The 6,641-nt window shown below is 43.0% G+C and overlaps 1 pseudogene; it reads left to right on the top strand.

The window, feature by feature from the left end:
* Nucleotides 1-1,885: 1,885 nt before the first annotated feature.
* LOC114042858 lies at nucleotides 1,886-2,371 on the top strand (annotated as a pseudogene).
* The last annotated feature ends 4,270 nt before the right edge of the window (nucleotides 2,372-6,641 follow it).

Here is a 6,641-nt window from a genome sequence, read left to right as displayed (position 1 = left end):
CCTCTAAGGGCACAAAAATCAATATAGTAGTAATGCCATGTAATCTTAGTGAAACCAATTTCTTTTAAAGCAAGTGGTGAAACAGAAAATAGGCTCAGTTAATGAAGATGGGAAGGGCACAGGCATCTCTCTGTAGAAAGAGAACGAGAGGATGAGAGGAGAAGATAGACGATGGAAGTATAGAATTCGCCAGGTTATGAGCCTGCAGGACCACTGGGACAGTCTTCTGAACCACTCTGTTGGGCTTATGTTCCGTGCCCTCACATATCCTCAGTGCTTGGGTTTGAGTTGTGGCAGTCCCCTTTAGCCCTTGACTCAGAACTCACTGGAGATTTCTGTTCTATGCCCCAGGCAGCCATCTCCCATATGCACTCCAGCTCCTTGGCCAGTGAGGTACTTTCCAGGAAACATCTCTGCATCTTTGTCAGCCCGAAAACTCACCCCAAACTTCCATTTCCCTAAGATCTCCCTTCAAACAGGATCTGGGCATGGATGCCCCTCTGTCTGCCCCAACCAGCCTTTAAGTGGTCACCAAGTGTTAACGTCTCACTTCCTAGGAGCATCTGCATTTTAAATAGAGAGGCTAAGAAATGGAAGACAAACTCTCATGTACAAATGTGACTGCCAAGGAATATATAGCTGAAAACTAAACTCATCTAACAATTTTTTAAGCTGGCATAGCTCACAAATCCTAACTGAATGACCACTATGTAGAGGACAGGGAACATGTTTACCCCATTCTACCTATGGCTCCCAACTGTAGCTCTGCTTTTACCAGGCCTGGGTTCATCTGCAGGGCTTCCAACCACAAACACTCTTTAGTTCATGCTCCCCACCCAGGGTTTTCCCCGAGAATGTCAAATTTTGGCTCACGTCTAGCTCTCCAAAACAAAAGGATGATACAATGGAAAGAACATTGAAATCAACATGGAGAGTGGCAGGCTTCACCTCCACCCTGTAAGAGGAACCAGTGAGCAGCCTGATGGTCAATGTGGGTTCAAATCCTGACTCTGTCTCAGGCACTACTTTTATGATTTTGATCATTATTTAACTCTTCTGAGACACAGTTTCTTCATCTGTAAAATGAAGGGGGGAAGGTGGGCTTGGTTGCCTCCAAGGTTCCTTCTAGCTGTGGAGCTTTGCTCCCAAGACCCATGATGTCAGCTCCCATGAGAGCATTTGGGCTAACCACACGTAGGGTCTAGGACAGGTTTTATTTAACCCAACACGAAATTCAAAGGACTTGTACCTGTGCCCATAAACTGTCAAGACCTCTCCAAGGAATCCCATACAGTATTCTGTACTACCTTAAGGCTGAACCTTTCCACAAGAGAAGAGCAGTTGACATTAGTCAACTTTTATTAAACACCTACTATGTGACAGGCACTATGCTAAGCACTGGGGATACAAATACAAAATCAGAATAAAGATAGTCCCTTCCCTCAAGGATTGCAATCTAATGAGGGAAGTCGACACACAAAAGGAAGCTGAAAAGAGGGGATTCATGTTGGGTGAGTCAGAGAAGACTCAAAGGAGGGCAGCTAGGTAGGAAAAGAGAAGATAACTGTGCTGATCTTCCTCCTTAAATGGAGGTTTTGGAGTTCCTGGCTCTACCCTTTAGTCAGAGGGGCAGAGGGTAGTGATGAGGTGTGAGACCCAAGGCTGATGGGGTCTTATAGGACGATGAGCTGGGCGAGGGGCAGGGAGGCATGGTGGAGGGGTCAGTGAGAGAGATTGCTAGAAAGTCAGTTGAGAGATAGCTGCAGTTTCTTCTCTTTCCCCTCCCTCCACTTCCTCCCTAACAACTGAGGTCTTGTTCCTAGGTTATAGCCACCTCTCTCCCCCACTCACCCCAACAACATAATCCCAAAGCTGTGACTCAGCCATGGAGGACCTCCCGAACCTCATGTGCCTCTTCATCACCCTTCAGACCCAGCCTAATGACGGTCTGGTCTTCTTCGAGCAGCTCTTTGGTCAGAGGGACCATCCAACTACTCACTGGTTCCTCTTACCAGGGGGAGGTGAAGACCTAGCCCACCACTCTCCAAGTGAAGAAATCTCCATTGGTAACGTGCTTGTCCCATTAGAGCTGAAATCCAAAAAGCTCGATGGGGACCAAATTGTTTACACAGGAATATGTGACACAGGAGGTGTGGCCCCAGCAAAACGTGGGGATCGACAACCCATCCAAATTAGCGTTCCTTTCGCTGACATTGGGACCTTTGAGACAGAGTGGCAAAACAAGCTTTACAGTGACCACAAATGGGAGCATTGCCAATGGGGAAACTCCTTCTCTGTCACTGAGTATTATAAGTAGAAGCCCAATGAGAAATATAGCTTGATGTGGGTGAACAAGGAATCATTCTTGTGAACATGAGTCCGTCTGATATTGCTGGACCATCTCTTCAGAAATCTACCTTAAAAAAATTAAACCCACAACCAACACAAACCTTAACCAAGGCATACACGGACTGCTGCTCTCTGCCATTGGGGACTGGTAGCCATCAGTCCCAAACTTTTGGGAGACACAATTCCCCATGTTGCAGATCATGATGCGACATCCCTGACAAAACACCTTTCTCCATTTCGTGTTTGTGCACTGGCACCCACAGTATTTGGTCACACTGTTGACCACCTCTGGCAATAGCCGAGCAGAAATGCAAGTTAGATGTTGTGTACTTCCCTGGTTCTGTGGACCAGAGGATGCTTTTTCCCAGGTTGAATGACCTCTTCTTTTTTGTTTAATATTGTAAAAAAAAAAAAGTGTATGGACCCTATCTGCCATGCCGAATTTGGTGACATGTACCCTTTGTTGATTTTTCAGAGCAGGCCCTTTGGAAAGCTACGAACTGCAATGAGCAATAGCTAATATGGTTTCCCATGTGGAGTTCCTTCTTTGTAGCTTGGCTTTGCGGAAGTAGACTTGAAAAGAGATAGTACTTCTACTTTTTTCCCCCTTGTATGTAAAATGAGAAGGCTGAATGCCATCTTGGGTAGGGGGAGGGAAGGGAAGAGAAGGGGAGAAAATGGAAAACTCAAAAGCTTATGGAAATGAATGTCGAAAGCTAAAAATAAATTAATTAATTAAAAATAAAAAAAAATAGAGGGCTGAAATGGAAAGGGACCTCAGAGGCAGTCTAACTCTCTAACTAGGCTCTTCTAAATAACTAAAATCTAGCCCAACTCAGGGTACCATTAGGCAGTAACTTCTGCATAGGGCCTAAGGGATTATTGGGACTCAGCTTTCTGCAGGTCAGTTTACCTGAATTGTCATGTTTTTGCTGGATCATTTCAGCCATGTTTGACTCTTCATGGCCCCATTTGGGGTTTTCTTGGCAGAGATACTGGAGTGGTTTGCCATTTCCTTCTCCGGGTCATTTTTACAGATGAGAAAACTGAGGCAAACAGGGTGAAATGACTTGCAGGTCATTTCACGCAGCTAGTACGTGTCTGAGGCCAGATTTGAACTCAGGAAGATTCATCTTCCTGACTCCACGCCCACCTTTCTCCCCACCGCGCCACCCACTGCTTGAATTGTGATATTATTCCTTTATTTAAGAAGCATTGGTTACATTGCTTATGTGGTTGGGACCTGAATAGTAATAGGATCACTACAGGTGATCTTCATAAAACTATCCATGGAATTGTAATCAACTTTTGGTATTTCTAATAAAGGAATTGAAAAGGAAAAAAGAAAAGAAAAGTAAATCAGCTTGATCCTCCTCTTACAGCAAACCTCGTTTTCCCTACAGACCCGTCCAGCATTCCAGGCTGATAATACTCCATCAGTATTGAAGTTTCCTCAATAGGGCAAAGCATTTGGGGTCTGTAGGAAGACAACCTCTTTCTCCTCCAGCCCAGCCTTATCCACACAACTCCCAGCACCGGTGAAGGGCCCCAACGTCCCCATTTGACCCTCTACATCATAGTCCTGTCCCTTGTGGCTGTTCAGCTCCAGGTCACTCCCTATTGGTCCAGAAACCATGCGGTGTGCCACACTGTCTCCTCCTTTTCCCGGAGGAGTTGTTCTCAGAATCGCTTGCCTCACCTGTCAAACCCTTGCTACTCATCACTGTTTCCCCTCCCTCTGTTGGCATCTCTGCCAGCTCTGCACTGTTCTCTGGAGAGGCCAGGTGCCGCATGGCTTCCCTCCAGGAAACCCACAAGTTTCCTCCAGGGACCAAAGACTCTCCCACTGGTTTGTCTCTTGCCTCTGCCTCTACTTCTTTGTACAGCTCCCATGTCTCACTCCCTGCTCCTCCTCCTCTAGGAGTTCATCTTCTGGACTCAGTGAACTGAGGTCCCCCTGAGGCAAGACCCATTATTCTTGATTTCATGGAAGGGCTCCATTAGTCCCTCCATGGACTAATGATGTCTCCTGAAGAGATCACCAGCTACATTTTACAGTCAAACAGCTCTTCATCTGACCCCTTTTCTGTGATTAGATCAGGGAAAGACCAACTTTCTTACTCTTCCATACAATGGAGAAAAAACTAGTGGCTGGAAATCACCAACTAGTCCAAAGGCCAAGTTCAGGGCAGTGGGGGTAGGCCCCAAGGCAGCAGAAAGGCAACTCAAGAAATGGAAGCCAGCCAGTATTTATAGCTAACTGTGTGCGGGTCTAGATTTTAATCGAGATATTTTGCTTTGCTCTTTTTATGGCGGCAAAAAAATTGGTAAAAGGAAAAGGACCTATTTGTACAAAAGGCTTTATAGCAGTTCTTTTTGTGGTGGCAAAGAACTGGAAACTGAAGGGATGTAATAAGTTGTGGTATTTGATAGAATACTATTGTGCTGTAAGAAATGATGAGCAGGATGATTTCAGAAAAACCTGGGAAGACTTATATGAACTGATGCAACGTGAAATGAGCAGAACCAGGAGAACATTGTATACAGTAACAGTAATATTGTACAATGATCAACCGTGTAAGACTTAGCTACTCTAATTAAGACAATAATCCAAGACAATTCCAAAAGACCCAAGATGAAAAATGCTAGCTACCTCCAGAGAGAGAACTAATGAACTCTGAGTGCAGATTGAAGCAGACTTGTTTTACTTTATTTTTCTTGGTTTGCATGTATGTGTGTGTGTGTATTTTCTTTTGCAACATGACTAATATGGAAATATGTTTTGTATGACTTCATATGTATATTCAGTATCATATTGCTTGCCTTCTCAAGGGGGGAATGGACAGAAGGGTGGGAGAGAATTTGGAACTCAAAATTTAAAAATGAATGTTAAAAGTTTTAAAAAATGTAATTGGGAAATATTTAATAAAATAAATAAAAATATATATTTTTTAAAAAGATACTTTGTGAAGTGAGCAAAACCACAGAACATTGTATACAGTAATAGCAATACTGTAAGGATAGACAACCGCGAATGCTTTAGCTCTTCTCAGTAATACAATGATCAAAGATAATTCCAAAAGACTCATGATGAAAACGCGCTCCACATCCAGAGAGAGAACTGATGGAGTCTGAATGCAGATCAAAGCAGAATATTTTTCATTTTATATTTTTTGTGGGGGTTTTTTTGGCCTGTGTTTTTTCATAACATGACTAATATGAAATGTTTTGCATAATTGTACATGTGAAACCTTTATCAAATTGCATATACTCTCAGGGAGGGGGAAAGAGAGGGAAGGAGGGAGAGAATTTGGAACTCAAAATTTTATTTTTTTTATTAATTTATTTATTTTTAGTTTTCTGCATTCACTTCCATAAGATTTTGAGTTTTAAATTTTCTCCCCCTACCTCTCTTCCCTCCCCCAAGATGGCATGCAATCTGATATAGGCTCGCTCTCTCTCTCTCTATATATATATATATTCATATTCAACATATTTTTACATTAGTCATGCTGTAAAGAAGAATTGGAATCAATGGGAGGAACCACGAGAAAGAAGAAACAAAATGAAACAACAACAAAAAGAGAGAGCAAATAGTCTGCTTCGATCTGCATTCAAACTCCATAGTTCTTTCTTTGGATGTGGATAGCTTTTTCTATCATGACACTTTTGGAGATGTCTTAGATCCTTGCATTGATGAGAAGAGCTAAGTCTGTCAAAGTTACTCATTGCACAATGTGACTGTTACTGTGTACAATGTTCTGGTTCTGCTCACTTCACTCAGCATCAAGAACTCAAAATTTTAAAGGGGCAAATGTTGAAAGTTGTTTTTGCACATAATTGGGAAAAAATAAAATATTATTCAGAAAAAAATTAAAAAGATCTTTGGCTTTGTCGATGGCTTTCCTTTCCCTTTCCCCTGCCAGTGGGCCCATAAGATAAAGCCTCTTTTCAATAGTGATTGAGGCTGTAGCATGGAGTGAGGAGAGGCTGCCACAAGCATCATGAATGGAGCACCCATCTGGGAAGCCATCCAAGCTATGACCTTTACAAGTCCTTTTCTGAGCTTCAGTCTCCTCATCTGCAAAATGGACGGGTTGGACCAAATAATCTCCAAGGTTTCTGCTGAGAGCAGGTCCTATAAGGTCAGGGGAAGGAGACACATTTGGGTGATGAGCAAAGGAAGAATTCTACAAGAGAAGCACGTAGGGATTTGTTTTGGTATCTCGTTAGCTAGCCTTGACTAAACACTTTAAAGTTTGCAGAACACTTTACAAATATTACCTCATGTT

Source organism: Vombatus ursinus, unplaced genomic scaffold (assembly GCF_900497805.2).
Source record: "Vombatus ursinus unplaced genomic scaffold, bare-nosed wombat genome assembly UNPS02014768.1, whole genome shotgun sequence".
In the NCBI taxonomy this organism is placed as follows: Eukaryota; Metazoa; Chordata; class Mammalia; order Diprotodontia; family Vombatidae; genus Vombatus; species Vombatus ursinus.
Note: the sequence above shows the minus strand (reverse complement) of the source record. Positions and strands in the feature narration are given on the sequence as shown.